Source organism: Podarcis cretensis, assembly GCF_951804945.1.
Source record: "Podarcis cretensis genome assembly, chromosome: 1".
Taxonomy (NCBI): domain Eukaryota; kingdom Metazoa; phylum Chordata; class Lepidosauria; order Squamata; family Lacertidae; genus Podarcis; species Podarcis cretensis.
The window spans coordinates 38,085,285-38,101,068 of record NC_137170.1 but is presented as its reverse complement, the minus strand read 5'-3'; the positions used below and the strand labels follow the sequence as shown (position 1 = coordinate 38,101,068).

At 42.5% G+C, this 15,784-nt stretch overlaps 1 long non-coding RNA gene across 1 annotated transcript in view; it reads right to left on the bottom strand.

Annotated features, from left to right (window-relative positions):
* The window catches only part of LOC307204248, a 163,221-nt gene that overhangs the window by 72,152 nt on the left and 75,285 nt on the right, over positions 1-15,784 (bottom strand). The gene's annotated exons all lie outside the window — the stretch shown is intronic.

Genomic DNA, 15,784 nt, shown 5'->3' with positions numbered 1-15,784 from the left:
GAAAGGAAGTGGTGCCTGTGAAGGATGAGAATTGACTGCCTTATTTCAAATATGCTCTTCATGAGTATATTCAGTAATAACTATTGAAACACATTACTCACGGCCAGAATTTGCTACCAGAGTGCTATTTAAAAGTTCTTAAAGGCACATTTAAAAGTGCTTAAAAGCAAAATGTCTGCTTTGATAAACAAGTGTGGATCTGCTCCCACCCCATTGCCTCAGAGAGTATTGTTTTCATAATGGGTTGAGCAAGATCCAGATGCCCAACTCAGTTCACTGCCACCAGTAAGCTATGGCAATCTGAATAAAATAAAATACATAATGTGTCATTAAGCACATCAATGGCAGTAGAATCAGCATGCACATTGAATATATCCCAGCATCCCTGAGGATTGGTTATGCTGGCTAGGGCTAATGGGAACTGCAGTCCAGCAATATCTGGAGGGTACCACAATGTAACCCCAAATTAGAAAGACTCTCAAAATCTCCTTTGAAAAATCACCAAGTAAATTCAGGATCCACCCTTGAATTTCTGGCTGCACCTGAGGCTACATAATATACAGTCTCTCTGGTTGGGGTGTTTTCAGTGGGGGGGTGTTAAATATCAACTGTAAGGGGCCTCCAACCAGGACTGAGGTGTGTGAAATGTAAACCTGTTCCTCTCATGTCACCATCATGACAAAAAAAAATCTCCCCCCGCAGCCATTATGATACTTCCAACAAGAGACAGCATTTGATCAACTCATTATGCCTCTAGAATTTCCTAGTTCTCATTTCTCTGAATCCATGAAATGATCAGCTAATTTAATTCACTGTGATTAATACGTTGTTAACAATGTTTCTTTCCATTGTAGTCTGCAGGAGAATTCTCTTATAATGATGGTTAAACTCAACAGCAATTTTTTAACAACAGGAATTATCACACCATTATGAAGAAACGTGGGATAAAGTTCTACCATTGTGTCTGCCACTACATTATACATTGGAAAGATATTAAACTTCTTTTGGGTCTTTTTTGTAACTATTAGCCTGGGTGCCAGCCAAAAATGTAAAATTGGTTCAGTGAAGAAATTTTAAATATTTGCTTGCTCACTCACACACTTTCCCCTCTATTTTGGCTGTATTCACAAGGCAGTTTATTCAATTTCCCATTCCCCTAACTATTATTTTCTACATTATATTTGAGCCATAACAGCAACTTCCAGAAAATTTATGGCATATAGTGCGTGTTTATTGCCCATTTCCATGTTATTTGATTCCAGAAAAAAATCCACTGGCAGCCCCCTTAACCTGGGAAATCTCTGAAGTAAAATGACAAAATTTGGGGTGGCATACCAGCACACTAGTCTTTCTTGCTGTTTTTATGGTGGGATGGTGAGGGAACAGAAGCACACATGTGCAGAATGGATGGTCCAAGGAGCTCAAGGTGGTGTACATAGCTATCCTTCTCCCCGTTTTATCCTCACAACCTTGTGAAGTAGGTTAGACTGAGAGTGAGTGAGTGACCCAAGGTCATCTAGGGAACTTCATGGCTGAGGGGGGATTTGAACCCTGGTCCCCCAGGTCATAGTCTGGCAGTCTCACCACTACACAACACTGGCTGTCTACAGTTGGGCAATACCATTATTAAAAAAGCTAAAGGTACCCCTGACGCAGACAACTCTGGGGTTGCGCGCTCATCCCGCTCTATAGGTCGAGGGAGCCGGCGTTTGTCTGCAGGCGGCTTCCAGGTCATGGGGCTAGCATGACTAAGCCGCTTCTGGAGAACCAGAGCAGTGCACAGAAATGCCATTTACCTTCCCACCAAATTGGTACCCATTTATCTGCTTGTACTTTGACGTGCTTTCAAACTGCTAGGTGGGCAGGAGCTGGGACCGAACAACGGGAGCTCACCCTGTTGCGGAGATTTGAACCGCCGACCTTCTGATCGTCAAGCCATAGGCTCTGTGGTTTAGACCACAGCGCCACCCACATCCGATTAATACCATTATTAGGATCAACCAAAATATCATAAAAGTGTGGCAAGCTTTTGAGTTCTACAGAACTTTCTATCCAGTAAGATTCTGCACAAAGCAGGGGGTGGGGGCAATTTTTATTTTGCAAAAATTAGGCTGGATGTTGAAGCTATGAGGTCAGCTTGTAGACTCAGTTTCAGGGAGGAGATTGCAGGCTGAATAGGTCCCTCCAAGATGTTATAAGAATAGATGCTACAATAATACCTAGATCTGGTCTGGAATATTAACTTGACCCCACGACCGTGGGTGCCAGGGGCTGTGGGTGCCATACAGCATGCATGGTGGCCCTGCTACTGAAATTTGTAGGTGCCTGGACCCTTCATGGGGAATGTTGTGGTTGCTCATGCACCCAGGGCCCCAGGGAGTTAGCACCTATGGATGCGGTATTGTTTTGGATGTTGAAGTTTATTTACAAAATGAGTTTGTGGGTTGAAAAATGCTCATTTGACTGTTCAAGAAGATTGTGAAACATAGTCAAATGCTTTGAGTTCCATTTTGGGCCAAATTAGGCAGCCATGTGCTACTGGACTGGATAAGATTAGAGGAGAGTTATTTTTAAATTTTGTGCCTTGCCACCATCCTGTTCACAGGACCCTCAAATAACCCAAACCTATAAAAGCCCTGGGTTGCTACATTGCTATCCTGTACTGTTTACTTTATGAATCATCCTTGTATTTTTTTTAAGAAAGAACCCAAATATTGGGCACAAACAGGACACTTTTGTGTCAGCCAGGCATGGGTGAGTGGAGTACAAAAGATACAAGGCACACGATTATAATTAAAAAGTAAAATTAAATTTATCAAAGGAAATTTAAGAGGGAAAGGAAGAAACTTCTAGAAATGGGGGGGAAACATAATAACGAAGAGGCAAGATATGCAGGTGTTATTTCACACTGCTCCAGATTGTGACTGACTGGTGCAGATCTTTTCCTCAGCAGGGTTTCACGATTTACGTAATTTCCCAAAAGTTCAGGGCAATTTCAGTGTCACGATGCTGCACTTACTGGAACCAAGGGTCATTTTTCCAAGATAGAACATATAGCCCTTTTCATATCTTTCTTATCTTTGGCATCTCACTGAGGGTGAAAACCGGGCCAACATCAGTTCCTTTAAACACCATTAATGTCAACAGAAGTAATTTAAGTGTGTGCTAAAATATTCTATTGAAATAAACATGGCTCAAAAGCGCTTCGCTATGGTTGGCACACGCCCCAAATTCTTCCAACATCATCTTTCTTTTTCCTAAGAGATCCTTAATTTTGAACAATTCCTTTGCCAGATGGGCAGAGCAATCCAAACTGTAGCCAGGGAGTAGCATTGCAAGGCAGAGTGGTGGAGCCATCCCTTCACCAAACTGTTCCTGCCCGCTACAGTAGAAGTTTGGGAGAAAAATGGTTTTCAGCAGAGGGGGGGGGGGTTCCTGATGCCAGCTCAAGGTTGCTGCAACAGAGTGGATTGGGCCTCTCTCCAAGATCTGGACCAGCAGAGGATCCAACAGATCTATGGCTGACCCAGCTTCATTATTGCCCTGCCCCACCACATTACCATACCCTCCAACATTTCTCCAATGAAAATAGGGACATCCTAAGGAAAAGTGGGACATTCTGGGATAAAATCAGAAACTGGGATGGCTTTTGTAAATCCTGAACTTTCCCTGGAAAATAAGGACACTTGGAGGGTCTGCATTACAGGGCCCAATGTAAGCAGTGGCAGTGCAGGCCTCCATAATAGCACAGCCACTGCCCCCTGTTGCCAGAGACCAGTGGAAGCAGCAGAAGGGGACATCTTCTAAATCCTTTCAACAGTGCATTAGGATTGGGATTAGGATTGACAGCTGAAAACCCTAAATGAAAGGTTAGCTACTGGAATGACAATGTAACACAATGGAGTTTGAAACTAGTGTGTGGGCGCCGAACACAATGAACAAAGGACTCCTAAGCGAACAGCATTTGCTGTTTTAATATGAACTGCGTAATCAATATTTCTATTTCTGTTTTTTCCTTCCTTTTGTAAAATTGCCATTTGAAAAATATAAATGTTTTTGGCCATGGATTTAAATCTCTGTTCAATAACATAAGGGCTGGGAGACAAATTAATCAGGTAGGATGAGATTTTAAAAAGAGAGCAACATTTTTTATAAAGGTCTGAAAAGCAAAGACTTTAGGGCAAAAGGAGGGCATGATCAGAGCCTATAAATACGTTCTACATAGCAAAATGAATGATGGCAAGTGAAACATTTTTGTCACAGGAGGGGGAAAAATATGACTTCCATTTACAAGAAACCCTGGGTGAAATTCTATCACCTATATTATCAGATAAGTCAGCACTGGAGATAATAAGGGCACCTTTTGATTTTAATCATCACAGTATCCAAGAATAGAAGTTGGATTTAAACTACAGAAACGTGGTGGGTTTTTTACACAACTAGTCAGGAAATTTTCCTTCTCCAGTTATGGGTGATATTTGGAAAAAATATATATATTTATAAATATACCACTATCCAATAAAATACCAGCATAGTATATGACAAAATGTATACCATAAAACATAAAACACTATTAAAAATAACTGGCTAATTTTTTAAATAAAAAAACAAACAAACTTTGAACAGCTACATAGGCCTGTTATCCAAACTGAAATGAAAAGTTGACAAGTATTTTTTGAATTGTTTCTGGCTTCACACAGGCACTATAGCATTTGTATTCATGCAGCTTTCCCTCCTCTGGTCTCTTTTCTCTGTTTCCTAAATAAAATATATGACTGTTGTCTTTGGACCATAAAGAAGGCTGATCGCCGAAGAATTGATGCTTTTGAATTATGGTGCTGGAGGAGACTCTTGAGAGTCCCATGGACTGCAAGAAGCTCAAACCTATCCATTCTGAAAGAAATCAGCCCTGAGTGCTCACTGGAAGGACAGATCCTGAAGCTGAGACTCCAATACTTTGGCCACCTCATGAGAAGAGAAGACTCCTTGGAAAAGACCCTGATGTTGGGAAAGATGGAGGGCACAAGGAGAAGGGGGCAACAGAGGATGAGATGGTTGGACAGTGTTCTCGAAGCTACCAGCATGAGTTTGACTAAACTGCGGGAGGCTGTGGAAGACAGAAGTACCTGGCGTGCTCTGGTCCATGGGGTCACGAAGAGTCGGACACGACTAAACAACAACAACAACAAAAGAAAATATGTTTTTGGATGGATTCTCATGAGTCAGAGAACCCAAGATGTTCACCTCGTGTTCCTCCGGGTTTCCTGGTATTCTCTTCCTTCCTAAACTGTCAAAGTGATTTGGAGAAATAAGATGGACAGACAGGGCATTGCCTAGTTAAGGACAATCTTGTAAAGGATATAGATCCCAAATAAAAAGTTGATTGATTTTACAGATTGCTATAAATGCCCAGAAGTTTCACTCCTTATATTCAAAATTATTTGTTCCATAATTGAGATTTTTTTATTATTTCTTCATGGTGACCATAAACAGTGCAATATGATACTGGTTTACATAGTTTTACATAATTTGATTAGAACCGTAGAGTTGGAAGAGGTCCCCAGGGCCATCTAGTCCAACTCCCTACAATGCCCACAGCCATTCCTGGCTGGGCTCAAGCCACCAACCTTCTGGTTAGCAGCCAGATGCACTGACCCATTGCGCCACTGCATAAGAACATAGAAAGGACCTGGTGGGTCAGGCCAATGGCCCATCTAGTCCAGCATCCTGTTCTCACAGTGGCCAACCAGATACCTATGGGGAGTCCATAGAAAGAAGGACCTGAGTGCAACAACAGTCTCCTCGCTTGCAGTTTCCAGCAACTGTTATTCAGAAGCATTCTCGCCTCTGACAATGGAAGCAGAGCCCAGCCATCAGGCTTAGTAGTCATTGATAGCTGGAGCCTCCATGATTTTCTCTAATCCTTCTTTAAAAAGCCATCCCTGCTTTTTGTGGGAGCAAATTCTGCAGCCGAACTATGTTCAGAATGTGTGCACTTGACACCATACTATACAACATTCCCGGTGGCTTGAACGAAGTTAGGCAAGACAATAGAAAAAGCATCATTTCCCCTCTATTTAATTCCTTTCCTTTCTGCAGCTCCACCAGCATTGGAGAAGAAAAAAAATAGCTGGCAGGCAAGTAAAGCTCGATTTATTTACTTACTTACTTACTTACTTACTTACTTACTTACTTATTTATTTTGCTTGACTAGGTGTAAAAAAACAACCCATCTCTCACACAGGTGCATCAGATTCTACAAACTCTATTTAGGATTACTAGGATATGATAATATTTCTCACTCTAAAACTGGATTATCTTGGACATTTCAATCTGAAGCGAGAAACTTGGGTAAAAAAAAAAATACTATAAAAAGGCCAGAGTCCCCCTTTTCTGTGTTAACGTATGAATAATTCATTCCCTCGGTGTCATTCCTTAATTGTTCTATTGCATTTTCCCTGCAGCCAGCAAGTTGTTCATTTTATTATTTATTAATTTAAAAATTAATTATACATTAGCACCAATAATTAAGTTACTGACGGCAGCCATTTAAACACCAGGCCACATGGGCACCGAAACGCCTTGCTGGCTTTCTTTCATTTGTTGCAAAAGGCAATTTTGGAGACCAAACAACGTGGCTAACGGTCCACCGTGATAGCCATCTTGATAGATGATAGATGATATTTACTTGTTAAACCAGTAAGTGATGAGAAATCATAAGGCTGTAGCAAAACTGAATCAAAGCGGGCAAGGAACAAAAAACACAAATCCAGCAAGACAGCATGGTGCTGGAATAGGTGTTTGCCTGCATCATTTTCTTTGTCCTGTGGGATATCTGCCTGAGTTTTGGGGTTGATCACAGTATTGGGTATTATTTGATTGCTGGCTGAGTGGATGCAGCTGGGAACTGGGTGTGGTCCAGCACCTGCCTTGCTATAATGATAGGGTCTGTGGTGTGGTCAGTTGTGGTGGGATTGCCCTTTTGTAGAGCTGCAGGGGAAACCCCACCCAGTCAGTCAGAATACAGAATTGTAAGCCAAGCACGGTGTGTGACAGGCCCGTGACCCTTACCCAGGGTGGGAGCAAAGTAGATGGGAAGTTTGGTTTGGTGGTGCTCCTCCTGAGCAACAGACAGGGGTGGAGTGTTGCAGTGGCAAAACTATCTTTCACCATTTGATTAGAAAGGCAGTCCTAAGGTGGCATCGAGCCATTTCCCTGAAGTTGTTCTTCTTTCCCCAAGACTTCTTTCTCTATTTTCTGCCATTTTTCAAAGCAAAAGCTCTCTCTTCTTTATATCTGCAGCAAACACAAACCAGCTCACAAACGATCATTACTACCAGTCCATGTTACATTTTCCCTTTTCTTCAATGTTCTCAATAGTCCCCATAACAGAAGAAGGAAGGGATAGCATCTATGAAAGGAACTCATTCTAAGGGGTGGTTTGCCCTCTGTCCAAAGTTCCATTTTCAGTTCTTGTTCAGTGGTAATCTTTGATTTTTGCAAGAAACCCAATGAAATGGACAGCATGGTCTCCATTATAAATGGAGCCATCTTTTATGCATCTGCCACCCACCCCACTGATCCCCACAGACTTGTTCTGAACTCTTATACCCCCCACCCCACCCTGCTTTTATTCCCCAAAGCTTTCCTGATGGTGAGGAAGCACTGGCATGGAAGTCTCACTGGATGTTTCCATGCAAGGCTACCCTCATCCCTTGTGCACAGCATGGGGCCACAACTTGCATCCCAGGCCATAGGCGCTGGATTTCTCCCAAGATTGGGGGGAGGTCAAACATGTGTTTCATGGGTGCGACATCATGCACACACAACACAGGAGGGAGAGCGCTCTGGAGGAGCCCACCAATGGTCCTGCGGTGCACATCACATGCATGGCATCATACGTGCTTGACATACGCAGGGCTGCCTGAAGATTGAGAGGGCCTGGCCCCCTTAAAACAAATATTTAGGGCAGGCATGTCCAAAGTCCATTTTGGGAGCCTAGTCCAGCCTGCTGGTCGGTTTAATCTGGCCCCTGTGGCAGTTTATTTCCTGGGGTAAAATCCTAAACAAACCTCAACAACTTCAATCCTAAAAAAAGCTTGGTCCTTTGGTTGGCCCTCATGGCCCTTCACTTCATCAAATCTGGCCCTCTTTGAAAAAAGTTTGGACACCATTGATTTAAGGGGTTGAGTTACCTTTGGACAGCCCCCCACCCAAGTTGGTGTGCCTGTCCAAGGCACAGGGTGTCCAGGAACACACAGGACATTTTCCAAGGTCCCTGTTGTCTTGGAATGCTATAGGACACCTTCCCCATTACAGGTCCGGTAGATCACAAAGATTGTTGGAGGGAACATTGCTAATAATGCTGCAGCCTACTGGCAAACAGCAGAAGTGGTCTGTCTCCATGGTAGCAGCTGTCCACTCTTTATTGTTCACGAGGTGCAGACTCTTGGGCGCTTCCACCATTTACTAAAACTTTTTTGCTAGGCTCACTGCCTCGCTCTCCCCCTCTATCCCGGTATGCAGCAGCAACATAGCCAGAGGGAAGCCAAGTGAGTGGCAGAGCCCCACCATGCCAGTCACTACTTGATAGGAGCCAAAGTCTTCTGTTTGTGGTTTCACTGAGGGAAACCGTTCTGTACGGCAGCAGCCATTTTAAGATCTGCCATTGGTGTGAATGCTGCACGGTGTTAAGTACAGGTTGTTCCCTGCACTCTGGTAACCTCTGGCATCATTTTATTGAGATTGTACCAAGACAAATACAGTATTATGCGACATCTGGGGGGGGGGAGAGAAGTGAAAGGTAAAATGGTTAAGCAAAAATATGGAGCGTCCAGAAGAAATGGTTCAAATGAAAGGCTCAAAATCTTCATGGTTTAGAATGGAGGCGAAAGCCTAGGTCTACTTATGACTGACTTAAAGCTGTCAGCACAAATATGTGAGTTTGGGGAGTGATTTGAATCACTTGTAAAAGATTGCATAGGGCACAGCATAAGCTCAGATAAACTGAGAGCAGATTACTGAGAGAGACTGATTTAAACCTGGAGCATGCCACCTCAGAGGATATACGCAGGGCAGAGGAAATAGCTGCTACAAAGACACTGAGACAGCAGTGGGGCAGCTGAAGAACAAATAGATACCCTGCTGTTCAAAAGTACTTTCTAAAAACTAAGAGGCAGCCAGCCTTAGAGCAAAGGAAAGACTACAGCAGGGGTCCCCAACCTTTTTAGGTCCATCAGCTCATTTGGATTTTTGAGTGCTGTGTATGCAGGGCCAGTGCTGTCACTAAGCCAACTAGGCAGCAGCCAAGGGGCATAGTTTTATACGGATTACTTTTTGTTATATCTTATAAATTTCTGATAAGGTTTTGCTTTTATTTTATACTTTGAAGAATTTGGTGAAGAAGTGTGTCATCAATGGCTGATATATTCAACTTCAAAAGACATGGGTGGTCCCGTTCCCCCGTAAGTTGTTCAGCAAAAATAAAGGGTGCACCAATCTGACAAGAGACAGGTTCAAAAGACTAGATGACAATTGGAGTAATTCTGTCTTCACATTAGAGGAATATTGACCATTTAGAAAGCTATCAGACCTGGAGAGAACTTGAATTGCACTTATCTAAAGGGAAACACACAGGGACGCAGGTGGCACTGTGAGTTAAAGCCTCAGCGCCTAGGGCTTGCCGATCGAAAGGTCGGCGGTTCGAATCCCTGCGGCGGGGTGCGCTCCCGCTGCTCGGTCCCAGCGCCTGCCAACCTAGCAGTTCGAAAGCACCTCCGGGTGCAAGTAGATAAATAGGGACCGCTTACCAGCGGGAAGGTAAACGGCGTTTCCGTGTGCGGCTCTCGCTCGCCAGAGCAGCGATGTCACGCTGGCCACGTGACCCGGAAGTGTCTCCGGACAGCGCTGGCCCCTGGCCTCTTGAGTGAGATGGGCGCACAACCCCAGAGTCTGTCAAGACTGGCCCGTACGGGCAGGGGTACCTTTACCTTTACCTTTAAAGGGAAACACTTGATAATATTAACCAACAGGAAATTAGACAAGAAGAACAGTATGGTATATATAGTATCAACAAAACAGCTACTAAATATGTACTTAAGGCCTGTAAGAATTTCAGAATATGTTTGATGCATAATGGAAACAAATGTATTGATGCTGAAGATCAGTGCTGTGAATTGAGCGTTTGCCTGGTCAAGGTTATAATAATAGGAACAACATGAAAGGCAAAGAAAATGGCTTACAGAAGACTGTCCTGGACATAAACCCTTGTGCCTTTTTGTCTTTAAACTTGGTAGTCAATGATGCTGCTAAGTGTTGTCTGGAAGCAACTAGTTTCTTTGGTTTGGTTCAACAGTTCTATTATTTATCTGCATCAACTCAGTGCTGGCAAATTCTAACTGGTCATGCATCAGACACAGACATAAGTGTTAAGCCATTGAGCAAAACAAGATGGGAGAGTCAAATTGATGCTTTGTGATACCATCTTGGTAGTATATATGTTGTTTGAATAAAGATCTTTAATGAACAAGCCTTTAATGAACAAGTTTATCTGGAAATATTTCCTGAATTAAAGCTAAGGCCCTTGCTGCTACAATTTGCAAGTTCAAGTTTGTGGTATTCCTTGCTACATGGTACAACATCCTTTTTGATGTTGGAAGCTGATTTAAATTCAGCTACAAACCAATTGCAAGTGACCCAGAATTACCTTGTGGGCTATAGGTGTGATGAGGGTTTTCAACAAGTTTTGATAGATGCTGCTGAGATTGCAAGGGAGCTAAAAATATCACCAAACTTTGAGACAGAACAAGTTAGAAAAAGGAGAAAGAAACTGCAATTTGAGTCTGAGACCTAAGATGAGAAAGATCCAAAAGCAGAAATTCAAAGTAGGTTTCTACTACACTGTCTTAAACATGGCCATAATATCTGTTGAAGAGAGATTCCAACAGCTACAACAATATAATTCTCTATTTGGCTTCCTGTACTATATACTGTATACAGTATCAACAAAAAATCTACTTAAGGTTTACAAGTATTGGGAGGGGATCATTGATACACAATGGAAAGAAATACATTGATGCTGAATATCTGTGCTGTGAACTTACAGCAATAGCTCCAATACTTCCAAAATATTTTCTGCCACAAGGAGTACCACTTCATACTACAACAAAAACTCCTGCATAATGTGCCTAATGTTTCTGTTGCTCTAAGGATCCTTCTCACACGCCCAATGTCAGTGGCAAGTGGTGAAAGGAGTTTAAACTCAAAGCTTAAACTTATTAAAAATCTATATATACTCAACATTGTTGCAAAAGAAACTAGTTGGCTTGGCAACTATAGCAGTTGAACATGCCCAAGCATCAGCACTCGACCTGGAGGAATTGGTGACAAAATCTGCAAAAGAAAAGGCACACAAAGTGAGACTTCGATGTGCCTAAAATTTGAACTTTTAAGACGCTTAAATTTTAACATCACAGTTCACAGGATTATTCAAAATGAGTTGTGTGCTAAAACATTTCATTTGGTGTTTGAGAAAGATAATCAAAGATTGTTGTATTACTCATTCTTGCAATTTAAGATAAATTTAGCAGTTTTGAGTTTTTCATTTTTTTCCTACAATGCATCTGTTTCTGAAAATTGAAGTTAGCTGGGGGGGTGCAAGAAGTTAGGCTTGCCTAGGGTGCAAAAGAGCCTGGCACTGTGTGCATGTCTTCTCCTTTGGACACTTCTCTCATTCAGTGCACAAGCCGGTAAATAAAGGCTGGGGTTTAGAGCCATGACTAATTTCAAATTTGCTATAAAGAGTTAATTTAATAGAAGCAGACCTAGAAACACACTGGGATGTGCATGCAAATTACAAAGATGTGTTTCAAGGCCTATATTGCTTATGAGAACAATCTTCCATAGAAACACATCCAAAGGTAGCAACTGTAATTTATGCAGCTCTGAAAGTTCCATTGCACTAAGGAATAACATTCACATTTAACTGCATCATTTGGAAGAGAGAGAGAAAAGGGAAAGTTATAGTCAAGGCAACTGAGACCTTCAACACAATGTTTCAATGTATTCTCAGCTCCTACTAGACATAGGTTCAAGGTTTCAGTCAGCCCCGCATTTCTCCAGAGTGGCAATTCCATTCTGTTCCCACCTCCCCCCACCAGTTTTCAGTTTTTCCTTGCCAATTGACACTGAACATGCCACGGCTATTGAGTATGCTCAAGCCTCACTGGGGTTTTTTGGGGGGACTAGCCGCTTGATTTAATTCTCCATTATGATTTTTGTACTTCTGCAAACCTGGAGGTTCCACTGAACACGCTAATAAGCTCTTCTTGTTTCTCAGTGACCCTGTTTTGGCTACAATCTGTTTGCTCTCAGCAACTAAGTCTGCTGCTAGAGGAAGAGGTGAAAAACTAGAGAGTGGTTCAATCCTGCAGTTTGTGGGGATAATTGTGAGTGAGACCAAATAATATGTTTGGACCTTACGTATGAAATAATAGCAATTAATGATACGTTTGGATCCAAAATATTTCTGCAAAACAAAACTAAGGCAATATTTTCAATTGCCAACTGCACAGGAAATTATCTGGAACACAACTGGTTTCAGCCACTGATGGCAGCAATGGATTTGGGCAAATTCAGCTGGATAATTTAAGTTCCAATAAATGTGCACTCAGTAGCCTTTTGGCAGGTGCAGTTTTATGACATTCCCATTTGTATCTCTCCAGTTCCAGAGGTGCACCAAGAAAGATGTGTGGGTTTTGATGGGTCACTTGTTATGACAGATAATGATTATCCTAGTATGAGGAAAGGTGAGTTTTGCAACCAAAAGGTGAAAAACACCAGAGATAATAATCAATGAAAATTATTGTTTAAGGCTGCAGTGCTTTACACACTTTATAGGATTGAAAGTGTAAGTAAAACATAAATTTGGAATGATAACTTTTCATAGCATATCAGGACCTGATGCATATTATTTAAAAAGACAGCCTGTGTTATAGTCAGAAGAAAAATCTCTACGATGTATCATATCCAAGGAAGATGTACTGCTACAATCAAAACTGGGGTTCTGGCTGAAATGTGTAGTCGCTCCAAAGGACAGAACTGATCAACAGCCAAAATGAATACTTAGCATAGTTTATTTGAGACATGGCAGCAGAGAGAATATCATTAAGACCCTACTAGCCCCAGATGTTGAATATTACTGGACACCGGCCCAGTAGCAACAGCACTCAAGCAGCCAAAGGAGTAATTGACAGAAACACCTGGGTTGAACTATTATAATTGTTGGAAGTAAAGCAGCAACACGTGTAATATGTTACCTGAACCTGTCAGAGGTGATAAACAGAAAGGAATCTATTCTCCCTTTATTGATTCCTTTTTGAGACATGATTTGTTGCACTGTAGGTTGTGTTTCCTCAGACTTTACTTCTGTCCTTTCCACTTCTTCTTCGCTCAGCTGGTGTTAGATCTTTTGTTAACCTCATGAGTCCATGACGGCCATATGTACTCAGAATGGCTTTGCTAGCTAAGCGTAATAAACCTTCAGTTTCTTTATCCTTTCAACCAGGGGTTTTTACCAGACTATTTATTTATACGCACACACACACATACACGAATCACCAACAATAATAAGGAAAAACCAGTAACTTTCTGGTTTCTCAGGATTAGAAGGGTTTTGTACTGTTGCAAGAAGGCTTGCAATCCTCACAGTTGCATTTGCTTCCAAATCACAGTTGCTGTTGTGTGCAATTTGTTTTAAATTATATAAGGTTCTTGGAATGTGAGGATTTTATCTGTAATATGTTTGTAAGTCATGTAGTAGAAAGGCCTAACCATACTTTAAATTTAAAAGATGTGTGAATGATAGAGTTTTGCAAATCTTAAATGCTGTTTTGCAGGATGGCCAGATAGCAAAGGAATAATTCCAGAAGAGATCCATGCTTACAAGAACTGTATAGAGCAGTGGTTTTTAACTAGTGTGCCAAGGCACCCTGGGGTGCCTTGAATGATGGTCAGGGGTGCCGTGGGCAACACTACCCTCTGTCCCTCTTTCCTCCCCTCCCTCCTCTGATGCCCTCTTGCATCTCTGCCTCCCAAAAGCTTGCACAGCTGTCTGTTGCAGCAGCTCTGGCTACAAGCACCCCAGGTGAATGGTGCCTCTGGGGCTGGCCAGGGAGAGCTTCCCAGGCCCCTGTTGGCCAGTGTGAGGAGGCACCTCTCTCTGGAGCAGGGGCGGAAGCTGCAGCTGCCCAGAGGACTCCCAAGGAGAGGGGAGAGGAGAGGAGACTGAGGGAACACTCCACAAGGTAGGGTGTTCGAAAAGGGATGAGGGGCTGCCGGCTCATCCCACAGGGGTGCCACAGAACGAATGTAGTTGGTCAAGGGAGCCATGGACCCATAAAGTTTGAAAACCTTTTATATATATAGACAATATATATAAATGACAGAACCATCATACCACAAGAGCTAAGTAGAAGTTCTGTACCCGAGAGTCATCTATGTTCTATTTAAAGGACTCAGTGGTCAAGCAAGTGTTCTCAAATAAATACTTGCAATAACCATGTAACACCTCTCCCCAAAAAATCCCCACCCATAAGCAGCTGCCTTTTACTGTGTCAGAACATTGATCCATTTAGTTCAGTATTGTTTACACTGACTGGCAGTGACTTTCCAGGGTTTCTGGTGGCATTCTCTCCAAGCCCTACCTGAAGATGCTGGGGGTTGAGGCTGGGACCTTCTGCATGCAAACTTATCATCATGCCCTTCCCTCTCATTCCATCCCTTTGCTCAGTTTCTGAAAACAAAGGTGCCTGGAAGCCATGTCATCTGTTGTGGATGCTGTAGTCCTCCATACCCAAATATGTGGGAATGGGCAAAGCTATTTGCTGCGGAGGAAAAGACACTTTGACTATTCTCAGAAGCATTCTGCTGTTTCGTTTATCGTTACCCATTGTATTCCAGGATAGAGACTAGGTAGTGAAAACCAATTCTATGGCTCAGAGCTTTAACAAATAATTAAGCCCTGTTTCGTACAGAAGCAGAAGATGAGATTCTCCCCACCTCACCCCACTCCCCCCATGTGCCACTGAAAAAGAAGAAAGTGCTGCGTCTGTATCGCTTTTTAAAACATCATAGAGATTAGTTGCATAAATCTGTTATTTAGCAATAAAAGGCTTTCTGTGAGGGGTGGGAGCTGAAATTCTGGCACCATACTTTTCGGAATCATAAATAGAAAGCTAGGCTCCTACATTGCTCCCTGGAATGATTATTTTAATGTGGCAAGTTTGTCAGCTTAATATGAAAACAGTGTTCTTCTCTCTCACACACACACACATACACACTCCTTTTATTTGCATTTGATTCAGGCTTCCAGCCCACCTCTTCAGAGACCGCAAACCCCGAGACTGATGAGGAGGGGAGGGGGCGAGGGAGGGAGGGAGCCAGCCATTTTCTTTCTTCTGAGAAGTTCATTAAAAGATCCGCTGTACACAAGAGAGAAGAACAATAATGTGGCGAAATGACTTTGTGTGTGTCCTGTACTTAAACACCCAATGGACTGAAGCAAGTTCATAGTGATGGGGAAGCTCGCCTTACATTTTTCTCCCCCTTGAAGACATGGCTAACCAGTATCTGAATAAACAAGAGCAGCCGTCTCCACCCCTCGTAGTCTGCCTTTCTAAACCTAACAAAGGTTTCCCATGAATTCTGAGTATTTCTTATTTTTTAACCTTTCTATGAATTATAATAAGCAAAGAGAAAAGGGAGCCAACAGCTCTATCGATAAAAC